The sequence below is a fragment of the Pinus tabuliformis genome, chromosome 7 (genome assembly GCF_031772625.1).
Source record: "Pinus tabuliformis cultivar Carrire ecotype Pingquan chromosome 7, CPIR1, whole genome shotgun sequence".
Taxonomy (NCBI): Eukaryota; Viridiplantae; Streptophyta; class Pinopsida; order Pinales; family Pinaceae; genus Pinus; species Pinus tabuliformis.
The window spans coordinates 991,771,375-991,784,025 of record NC_142293.1 but is presented as its reverse complement, the minus strand read 5'-3'; positions in this window follow the sequence as shown (position 1 = coordinate 991,784,025).

Genomic DNA, 12,651 nt, shown 5'->3' with positions numbered 1-12,651 from the left:
CCCCCAACTATCTGTATATTATATTGATTGAGAACATGTAACAATACATAGTACAATACTCCTCACAAGTACTCAATACTATCTCCACCCGTTACACACAAACTAGCTTAGATCTGAATCAATCACAGGTTCAAATCTCCTCTGCTACTTCCCTGCCTACACTGCACAATCCTGCATGAGAATAGATGAGAATGACTGATCCAAACTCGTATTTCCCTCAGATGAACCACGCAATCATCATTGGCAATACTCAATCCATTGATTGTGCAAATCGCATGCACAACTATAGTCACAACTGATAGCAATCTCAACCTCTAACACCTGTCTCCACTGAACTGTCCATGCACTGAGTTAACTGATGTATTCTTTAGTTGCTTTATGAGTTAATAATTAGTGAATTAATTAACAATTATTTTACATCACTCATCACTAGTGTATTCTGCAGTTAGACTAAATACAACTAGTTTAACCAAGTCAAACTGAACACAACTCCATCAACTCCTCAATCAACTCCACCAAACTCAACCACATGAGTTCTAACTGAAGTCCACCATGCAATAGCTCAACTGACCCATAAGAAAATCGTATTTCCTTCTGACAGCTGCATGTTCCACATCTGTAGCTCAAACTGAAGTGCTCCAAGAGGATAAGATAATGTTTATAGTCCAAATATTATTATGAGCTAATAATATTCGACTATTATATTTTTGGCCTGGCAGTCTAAAAATAGAAACCGCCCATATGTCTAAAAATAGAAGTCCATCTATTTTTACCAACATGACTAATCATCCACAAATAGCATATTGCAACTCTTAGACCATGATCCATATGTCTAAAAATAAACATAGTCTAAAAATAGACTTTGCGCCAAAAATAGCCTGCGGGCCCACTTAGTGAAGGCGACTCGTTTCCACTAAGCTCCATCATCTTGTTGCATTTTCAACAGGACGCAAGCTTCTTCAGATCCTGGAAAGCACGTTCACATTTTTCTGTCCAAAGAAAGTCAATATTCCCTGTTAGTGCATACAGAGGTGCAGCAATATGCGAAAAATGTTCTATAAACCTCCTATAATAACCAGAAAATCCAAGAAAACTGCGTACCTCCATTTGAGTGGTAGGAGTAGGAATTAGCAAAATTATTTGGATTTTGGCTGGTTCTACCTGAATGCCAGCTTCTGAAATATAGTGTCCTAGAATAAGTCCTTCAGTCATCATCATATAGCATTTTTCGTGGATTAAACAAAGTCTGGTAGCAATGCAGCGTTGTAGGACTTTTTCTAGTGTGTGCAGTGCTGGATCAAAATCATCTCCGTACAGTGTAAATTCATCCATATATACTTCAAGTCCTTCATTTATTAAGTCTGCAAAAATGCTGAGGATAGCCCTTTGGAATGTGGCAGGAGCATTGCATAAGCCAAAAGGTAGAACTCTGTAGGCAAATGTTCCCCAAGGACAAGTAAAAGTGGTTTTGTCTTGGTCTTCAGGGGCAATCTGAATCTGATTGTATCCACTGAAGCCATCTAGGAAAGAAAAGAATTTCTTTCCTGCCAAAGTGTCTAATACTTGGTCAATGAATGGAAGAGGGAAGTTGTCTTTTTGTGTTGCTTTATTTAGCTCTCTCTAGTCCACACAAATCCTCCACTTCCCATTCTTTTTTGGTACCACCACAAGTGGAGAGACCCATTTACTATCAGAGATAGGATAGATGAAATTGACATCTAAAAGTTTTTGAAGTTCAGATTTTACCACATCTTTTAGATGAGGATTAAGTCTCCTTTGGGGCTGGCGAACAGGTCTCGCATCTTTTTCTATGTAAATGTGGTGTGTACATAATTGGGGATCAATTCCTTTCATATCAGGGTAGTCCCATGCAAATGCTTCTTTGTATCTCCTCAATAATTGGATGGGCTTCATTTCTTGTTCGGAGGTGAGGTTGGCATTAATGTTTAAGGTCTTTCCTGGTTCAATTTCCACAATTTTACTATTTGCAATAGAGGTAATAGGTATTGTTTGGTCATGCATTTCTTTAAGAGGATCTTCTTCTAATTCATTATCGAATGTTGCCTCTATCATGTGACATTGTGTGCGGGATCTGAGTTCAGCTTGACTAATAAAATTATTAATGGAACCGTCTTCTATTTGGTCTTTGAAATCAAGTGCCTCTTGTATAGTTAATGGAGATCTAATGTTATCAGTAAGGTATGATACAGGGTGCTTATTAGTTTTCAATATTGTGACACTTGGCTGCGCTAGAGGATGTAAAGCTAAGTTCTTGATATTCACTCCTCTGGTTATGGTCATATTGCCTCGTCGGCAGCCAATATATGCATCGGCAGTTGCAAGCCAAGGTCTACCTAAAATCAATGGATGTCCATCAAGTCGGTTTTTGGGATTTATTATCAGAAAATCGGTCGGATATTCCCAGGAGTCAACAGATACCATGACATCATGTAGTGTGCTTTCTGGCCTAACCACGAATCGGTCAACCAGTTCTAGTAAAGTAGAGGTGGGTTCTACAGATGTAATGCCTAGATTTTGGCAAGTAGTAGTTGTTAAGATATTGATTGCAACTCCTAGATCAACTAAGGCATTGGGGAAGGTTTGACCATAAATTTTTATGCTTACTATTGGATTTCCTAGGTCTTCGTATTTAATGGGTGTTTCTTTTCCTGATAATAAGTCAGATAGAGTGCCAACTACTTGGACTCTTGGGTTGTTTGTTATATTCCTCCTCGGTTTCTTTACACACAATTCTTTGATAGTCTTTGCATATATTGGGATGTCTTGAATGGCTTGGAGGAATGGAATTTTTATGTACAAATTTTTTAATTCTTCCAAAATGTCAAAATCCAGATATTGTGTAGGTTGAGGTATGATTAATCATTCTGGGAACGGGGGAGAGGATGTGGTTGCTTGATTATGAATTTGTTATGTATTCACATCCTCGTCTTGTAATGATTATTCTCTAGGTAACAGATTTTCAACATGAACTGTCTTGTCTCCCTCGATTTCAATAATACACCCAGATCTTAGCTGAAGATCATTACACTCCCTCAGATCGGCTCCTATTTCTAGTGTTTCTACTATTTGGACAGATTGGACCGATCTGTTATTTGGGTTAGGGTTGGGTTGGGCTGGGAGTTGCGATCTCAAGCTAGACTGGGGGTTTTGTTGTAAGGCTGGCAGTGTAGGTTGAGGGAGCAGAATCGTTCCTACTAGATGATGCATCGGTCTTTGCAAGTTTGTCTGCCAGGCTTGACTTTGTGAAGTAGGAGGGGTCCATTGTGCTGGGTATGCGTTACTTTGCCAATATGGTGGGGCATAGGGAAAATTCGGCCAACTGGATTGGCTTGCTTGATTCGGCCATGGGGTTGATGAAGGAAATGACTGTGGTGACCAATTCAGAAAGGGGGGTTGAGGTTGATTTTGCCACATATTATATTGTTGAGCATTATACTGTGGAGACTGAAAAGAGGAAGTTGGGTCCGAAAACATACCAGACTGTCGCGGCTGCCACTGATGGCGCTGATTGAGCAGATACACCGACTCTGGCTCCTCTTCTGCTTCCTTGTATACTGCTTTTAGTCCAGGAAGTGAGGGACAGCTTTCCGTAAGGTGGTGTTTTGTGCAGATGGCGCATGTTTGGACTGCATTTAGTGGACACTCCTTATGGCTATGTTTCTTTCTGCATCGGGGACAGAAGATTGCCAAATTCTGTTCTACCTCCATTTGCTTTTGTTTGGCCTGCATAATATCAAGTTGTGTAGTTAGCGTCCCCAGTGTATCAGTTTTAAAATTTTCCAATTTCTGCACGCGTTGCCCCTTCTGCCGAAATTTTATTATCTCTTGCAAACCGATCATGTTCTGCCGGTTTTAATCTTGTGCTGCTCTCAAGCTCCTGATACATAAATCAATAATGTCAGCAAAATTTTCCTAATAAATATCTCCTTTTCCCATAATGTTTAATGTTTCAATCCATTGTTCTTTCATTCCCCTAATTAATGCTATTTTTAACACATTATCGGGTAAAGGTAGTGATGCATAAGGAGATATTTGAAGATTATACTGAAAACGTTCCACATACTCCTCTAATGTTTCATTTGGTCTAGCTACCATCTGGAATATTTCGTCTTTTAGTTCCCTAGACCTGCAATAGTCTTGATATTTTTTTAGAAAAGATTCTTTCATTTGATCCCAGTTATTTATAACACTGCCACCTAGTCCCATGAACCATCTCAAAGCAGCCCCTTTTAATGTAGAGGGGAATAATTTCAGTTTCTTGGGGTCGGTGGTGTAGTCATAACCCCTGCACAGCACATCGAACTCAAATAGGAATGCATCTGGATCCTCTGATGTAAGACCGTGGAATGTAGGGATATGCTGAAGATGAATTGCTTTCATAGGCGCATTTGTTGTAGTATCCACGATGGAGTATTGCAATGTAGAGGTTTGGGTGTTTGGCTGGTTTTGAGCCATTTGGTCAAAAACATGCCAATAACCTTCTGGGATATCTAGGAGAGTATTCCTAGGTTGAGAGGGAATGGCTTTAACGGGAATGGCTTTAATAGCGCTTCTTTTATCTGGGATAATGAGAGTGCCTAATGTCTGAGGAGATTGAGTTTCTTCAAAAATGATTTTTGCAGCACTTCCCTTACCTGGGCTGCTCAATGGCTGAGTTGTCCCAAGAGGAGACCTTGGTTCCTCAGTTTCCCCTGTCTCTCCTCTTCCTTCACAAAGATTGCTGAAATTCCCTTCTTGCAATAATTCTGGAGTAGAATTTTCAATTTCTTGAAAATCCTGCTCTTCAGTTTGACTATGCACCTCAGTAAAGGCTACAGATGGTGATCCTGTGGCCTGAAGGGAACTAGTAGGCTATCTGGAAATAACTTTTCTAGGTCCTACTGAAGGCTGAGATTCTGATTTCTTAAAAATTTCGTCTATAAAGGTTGATCGGCCAAGGGTCACCAGCCCCTTAGCTTTTTCGGGCTTGGGTAGAGGTTTGGAATTCTTTTCTGGCTTTTTCTGCTTAGTCTTGCACACACAAATCTACTGTTATATTCTACCCAAACAAAACAATGACAAATCTATAAGAAAGCGGGCAGAGGAGAAGGGCTGTTACATGCTCTACACGTAGGTTCTTACCTTCCGTTTTTAAAACCCAATTCTTCCCTAGCAGGATCTTACACTACTCTGAAAAGAAACAAATGGCTACACTCTTTCCCTGGCAACAGCGCCAAAATGTCAAGTCGTAAAAAGAGTCTCTTTCACCTCTAATTACCTCACATTAGTTTGTCAATCCAAGAATGTTTTGTTATTCCAAAGAGTGTCTTAGTCTGAGGATATCATTTTCTAGAGTAATGCTAGTAGTATAGAGCTAAAAAATACAAGAGTAAACGGATTCTTGTTTACAGCAAACTACTTTTAAAGACTAAACCATACATTCAGAAAACTAAGAAATTTATCAGTCAAGGGTTCAGTAGCAGTAACTCATCTCTTTGTACACTGATGAGACCAAAGGAAACCAGGGAACAGGTCCTCAATCTAGGAGCCAGACAATAGATGTCACTGCCCACTACAGTCTCAGAGTGTTCTTCATACCAAAGCAACAATAACGCAAATGACAGGAAATGGAACAGCAACTAGGAAACTGTAACAACAATTAAGTTTAATAAGTAGCAACACCTTAGTCTACAAGATCAAATGCAATAATCGTGTCCTACAAAAATCAAATGGCAATCCTCTACCTTTAATGATGAATCGAACAACACACGAAATAGAACAGCACTGATTAATAATGGACTATATAACAATGCTTGAAAGCCACACATACATGCACACGGCACACCTCAATAGTAATCTGATCTTGGTAATTCAATTGTCAGTCTTAGTTATAAATAATATGACTGTATTTTAGAATGGAACAGCAACGTCCATAGATTCAACAATCGCAAGGAAATATAATCTCTAAGATGAATTTAGTAATACCAACAGTCAAGTGTTACAACACAGACATTCTATAATTGAACAGCAACGGTATCCTATAAAACCCAGTTATATCAGTACTTAAGGAAACAACAATGCGTTGTAGAGTTATAATGTCCCTGTCTCAGAAAACGATATCACTTAACAGATCATATGTAACAGAGTTATGATGTAAAATAACATAACATATCAGATTACCAAATAAAGCTGATGAGCACACCACGCATAAACCAAAAGTACTAGTACAGGAGCAAGTGTTCCTCTAGGGCCGGGCCCTTAGCCTCCAGGGGTACACCGCTTGAAGTTATTTTAGGATCAGAGATGAAATAGCAACCAAGTTTGTATTAATGCATAAGACAAAATTACAGCGGATCACTTCTCAACGAGAGTCGATGATCAAAGTCTCAACTTTAAGAGAAATTACATAAAAACATAACAGACTATCCCTCGAGCTAACAATACTGCCCCTTTTTATAATGGCGAAGGCGGAGATGTCTAGGTGCAAAAATAGTTAAAGCAGCGATCCCTCAGGATCAAAGGATCCTGAGGGATTCACCGAACCGTTGGCTCTCAGTTATCTCTTTATTTTCTTGCGCCGAGCCGATATCTCCATTTCCTTTCCTGGGCTGATACGCTTTGATTTGGTTTGCCTTGTTTGCATGTGGTTTCCCATCAAAGGGATAGCGGTTAACCTGGCCTTTTCCTTTCCTTTGGAACGACAGTCTTTCATTTTTCCTTATTCCTGCATAAGAAAATGACAATTGTCAGTGTTTTCATTTTGCACATTAATCTTACAGATTTTATTACAATTCCTTATCATCTACCTAGTTCATGATGCAAAATGTTTGTAAGTTTTAATGAAAAGATGTTGAAATAATCACCAAAAACATACCTTCTTTAGCACTCCACAGTATCTTTTATCTGGAAGTTTTTGTCGGCCAAGAGAAGGTGATCTAGGTCTAAATGAGGTGTAGTTATGGGCCTTACATCCATTGCAATTGGGGCAGCCATAATCAGTTCTTGTGGATGTGAGTGTGGGGAGGGATTCAAAGTTTTTAGGGCAATGGTGTTTTGCAAGGTGTGTAATTTTTAATTAATTTTTGACTTAACTAAAACACTCAGTAACTAGTTATTTTTAAATTTACAGGGTATTTGGTGAATTCTGGTTTAAATAACTGGAACTGGGGTGAATTGGTTCTGAGCAGGCTGGTTGGCGACTGCAAGTGGTTGAATGGGCTTTGTATAGGTTGCAAGGTTGACTGGGTTGTCTGCGGTGTCTTTGGACTTAAATTGTACATGGGTTGACAGCATCATTGTTTGCAAGTGTCGTGCATGCATACAGAGGCTTGCAGATGAAATGTCAACGAAAACAAATAATTTGGGGATTTTTGGCTTTTATACGTAAAAAATTATTTTTGGCGGGTATGGGTGAACAGTGGTTTATTTTTCATGTAGCGGGAGGGTGGTAAACAGTTTATATAACAATGCTTTTGGGCACTTAGTGGTATTCGGGAGGGGCCGCCCGATTCCATTCATCGGATGACACGTAGCACTGGGGGTTGGGGGAGAAACCACTTTATCAAGTGGGTAAAAATTGGATGTTGGGTTGGCTCGATATGGATGAGGGCCGTCAGATGAAGAGGGGGATGATCGCACGGTGATCAGGCGGGGAAGTTGCATGGAGGCTAGTGGGGGGCCCGGCGGGCACTTAATTACAGCGATATGAGATTAATTTAGAGTTTAATCTCATCAGGGTTCTTTAATGCGGGATTAAGGGCTAAGGTGGGGTTATTTATTTTTGCGGGATATGGATGGTAATATAGTTTATAATTAAACTAAGGGGTAGGGTTAATTTATACACATGAATTAAATATATACGGAAATTGGGTTTTTCGGGGATTTTGTATATATTAATAAAAGTTAGTAATTAATATGAAAAATGGGCGGAAAAGGGAAAAACACTAAGTACAATGTTTTTTTGTGAATTACATGTTTTTCACATATTTACATTAATACTTAGGGTAAAGCATTTTTGTGGGTTTATGGTATGAAAGTGCTTTATATGGGGAAAAGTGCTTTTCCTAGGCAAAAAGTGTTTTACCCTTAGGAAAAGGAGTTTTATTAGGAAATGAATGAACTGAAGGGGGGGTGGGGGTGAACTTTTATGAGAGGAAATCTAGTATTTTATATCCATAAGTCATCGAGCCGAGGGTCTGGTCCCTCCAAAAGTCAGAGAAATGCTCTGAACCTCTTTGACTTGAAGGCTTTAAATACTTAGACTTTATTATGGGAAATTAGTTAAGTACAGGGGTGAAATGAATGGGGGAAGTTAATTAATTGACTTTGAAATCCATTTACATGCTTGATTGTCCATTCATATTTGGAGCATATGATGAAAAATGATAAATATGCTTTTTGTTTAATCAATCACCATACTTCTGCAACCTTTCTTCTACTTACCCATCTACTCATTCTACCATTTTTTCTTCACTTTATTAGGGTGCATTTAAGCCAGCAAACCCTTATCAACATTTTCTTTTCTTTACATATCAAACTATCTAAATCAAACCTTATTTCATCCAAGGGCTCAGTTTACACAATTGAGCTCCTTTTATTTACTCTACCTATCTAATTATCTACCAAGATTACACTGTTTGGTCAGATTTTATTCTCTATCTACAGACATGAAATAGCCAAGTTTAAACATTTTGACTATTCATGGATTGTGGCATAAGTGACAAGCTGCACACAACCATTCATTAAGCATAAAAAGTAAATAGTAGTGGTATTTTGACATGCACACTTTCATGGTCTTTTTGTTTTCTTAGGGTTCATATTTTCACTTTTTTGTGACCTATTTTCATTCTTTTTGTCCTTTGATTATTCTTTTAGGACATACCCTCTTTAGACTTTTTATTTTTTTTAATATGGAAAACATTTGCAGAAAAAAAAAGGTATGTACAATATTACAAGGCTTAACCTTAGTCAAGCCAGATTACGACTCCTATTGGTATAGGAACCTAACAATGGCTCCACTTGGGGATGGCATTTGTTGGTGAAATGTCAAGAACTTTGTAAATTAGTAGCCTTTGAATTGTTGTTGATGTTACCTTGCAAAATTACCCTATGTGCCTCTGCATTATTGATACTTATGATAGTGAATCCTTTGAAGCTTAGGGCCTTCTCTCCGGGCTTCAACTTCTATGACCACCATCCAATCCAAACTAAACTTTTTTGAAAAAAAATGGAATATGTACAATGGAAAGTAAAAATCAGTAGTTAGGTTCAAAATAGTGTTTGAGCATCCGACCATTTGCTGGTCCACCTTCTGCTTATGTGCCATCCGTTTCTCTGAGGAAGAAAGCATTATTACCTCTCAAAGCATAAATGACATATGGGCCTTTCCATAGGAAATCAAATTTCCCATGTTTACCTTTATCTTCCCTCCTTGAATCCCATCTTACGACTTTGTCACCAAGGTAGGAATCCTTAGCCTTGGTCCTTTTATCAAAAATCTTCTTGATCCTTTCCTGCACAACCTGAGATATGATGTACACTTCTTCCATGGTTTGCTGTAAATGAATTCTTTGGTTGATTCTTCTTTGGATGTCATTTGGTTCAACCTACAATTCTTGGAGTAGCTTCATTCTTAGTGTTCCTAAGGAAGATGGGAAAATAGCTTCCATCCCATAAACTAGTTGGTAGGGAGAGGTACCAATTGATTTCTTTGTGGTTAGTCTATCTGCCCATCAGGCATTGACTAGCTTTTTATTCCATGTTTACTTATTGTCCTCCAACAACTTTTTTATGATGTTCACCAGCCTTTTGTTTGAGGATTCTTCTAGTCCATTTCCTTGAGGATAATAGGCTGTGGAATGTGTTAGAGTCGGTCTTGTCAGTCCTCTGTCAGAGATAAAAACTCTTTCTGCATTTCATTTTTAGGTGTCTCACTCCATTCACTCAGCTGCATTCCACTAGGGGCATGCCATAATCTGACGGAAGGGCCTTATCATTCATTCCCCTTATGTCTTGTACCTACTGGCTTAGGTCTTTTCATCAATGTTTATTAAAGTCCATGACAGTCAATGTTTGATCTTTTAATGGACAAGAGTCATTTCGGTCATTAGGTCTAGGGATTAGTCGTTTGATCTTCAAACAATGTCCAATAAAGCTAGCAAGGCCAGAGGGAGGCTCTTATAAAGTTGTGATTCAAAGATTTTCATCGTCATGTTGATAGATTACGACTGTGCTTCAAAACTCTATTTTGAAGAAAAGTCAACAGTTTGTCATTTGTAATAATTTTCAAAAGTTTCTCAGTTGATTTCTCCAAGCGCAGCCCTGGTCTCCTTAGCCAAATTCCATGTCAGCTACCCCTGCAAAAAAAATGCCAAAAATTTCATCATTTTAGTCAAAGAAATCAAAAGGAAGTGTGAAAAGTAGAGTTGTATTAATTGTGAAAAAGTGTCGAAGTGAAAACATTACAAAAATGGGTTTTGAAGAACCAAAAATCAAATCAATGTCTTTATAAGCTTTTTCCATGAAGATCAATGTTATTTTGCATACCAAGGTCAAAGAGAAGCATTTCAAGGTGATTGGGTGAGCCAGCGCACGTTGTGGGTGAAGTTGGAGGTGTCTTGACAGGCGCGACACACAGGCAGAGTGGCGCGGTGCACTGAGGGAGCGCGGCACACTAGGCGTGACCACACAGTGTTAAATAACATGAGCGTGGCACACTCAAACGGTACGGCGCACTGGGTATGTTGCGCAGCGCATACCCATAAAAGCCTGATTTTGCTCAGAATTGCAACAAATTGCCTTTTAATCCCTTGAATTTTCCAGGTGGGGTCGATCTCCCAGTGTTTCATTCTTTTTTGTGTTAGTATGATGATGGTTTATGGTTGCTTATGGTTGCAACAAAAACTCTTAAACCCTACCACTTAAAGCCATCAAAACAATTGTTGTTAGGGTTGCAAATTCATTGTGTTGGTGCCAAGGTTCCTCCTCCATTTCATTTTTCCCTTCCTTCCATCGTTCCCATCTTCCCTATTCCATTTTCCCCATTCTTTCCTATCCTAAAATGTTACTAAACTCCTATTCCCTATCCCCTCCACTCATTTGTCAAATATAAAGCCCCAAAATCCTACCTTATATAAATTTCCCCAAACCCTCCTACATGTCCCTAAACAAAATTTCTCCCCATAGTCCCTAATCCCTTCATATTATTCCCCTTCCTAACAGTCCCTTGTTGCATTTTTCCCCTTGGTGGTAGATTTCAACACATCACAAAAGCAGTCCAAGCACATTCCATATACAGCATCTTTTCTTCAAGGTATTTGGTATAGCAGTCATGGCATCTGAATATTCGTCGGATTATGAACTGGAAACCCAAAGTGACTCATCCTCAGAAGAACAGGCTCCCCGGAGGCCTCATAAAAGTGGCAGACATGTTAGAGAAGAACCAACCACCCTTACAGAATTGCAGGCCTGCCCTCTTGCTATGTCGTGTTTCCAGCATCTGTCATGCTTTAAGTTTTGTCAAAAGGTGGCTAGTGTTCAATTTCATCATGAGTTGGCTCGTCTTTTTGTACTTCACTTACATGGAGATCACGCTATCTTAGTCGGTGTCACTTTCACACTTACACCGGAATATGTCTCATTAGCAACCGGTATACCGAACATTGGAGAACCATGGAACAAGAAGAAGAAGATTGATCGGCAGCATTATGAGCCATACATTAAAACCAGTTTCTTGAGGCAGCTCAAACGAGTGTTTCCATTCTGATATCTGAAAGATGAATATGCTCAAATAATGAAGTTAACCATGAAATATTTCAGCTGTGAGGGACGGTTCTCTCATTTATATGATTATCACATCAGGTTGCTCATGCATTTCACCAGGGCACAGATGATGAACATCCTGTATTTCATTTGTCGGGACATAGAGAGGATGAACACCTTTATGCAGCACAAAACCCCTCAGCAACAACTTAACAGTGTTTATCATTTTGCTCTTATTAAGATTTTGGTGGTTCATCAGCTTGGATTACAGGGCATTAATTGGGATGATTTCATCTCCCGTGACCTATTCAGAGTTTCACCAGGATTATCAAAGGTCAAGTATGAGGCAGGTGGTCCTTCTCATCAGTATGAGCGCCATGAGACCGCTAGTGTGCCGGTATTCATCACATATCAGAAGGGGACTAGACCTTTGTTTGCAGCAGCAAAGCGAGTGTTATATCCACCCAGGTTGGAAGGGGCCTCGCTTTCAACATCAGCACTACAGGTACAAGATAGTGGTAAGGATCCAATGCATGATGAGGGGCCATCTGGTGAACGAGAGATCAAATTCGTTCTCCTTCATGATGATGATACAGACACAGATCCGCAAAGTACACAGCTTAAAGAGATCATCCAGAAGCGGCAAACAGAGATTCAAGCCTTGTCCCTTGATTTGGAAAGAGCCAAATGGAACATGAAATATCTGGAGTAGAGGAACAAACAACTTGAGGATCGACAAGCTGAGATAGAGTTGCAACTGATCAAGGAAAACCGGCAACACATCATGGCAGCACAAGGTAAACCTATGGAGCAAAGAGATGAGGACCGGGAGTATGTTTTAGAGAAAGTGAACGTTCACTTGGAGCAGCTGGTGGAGAAGGATAATAGGGA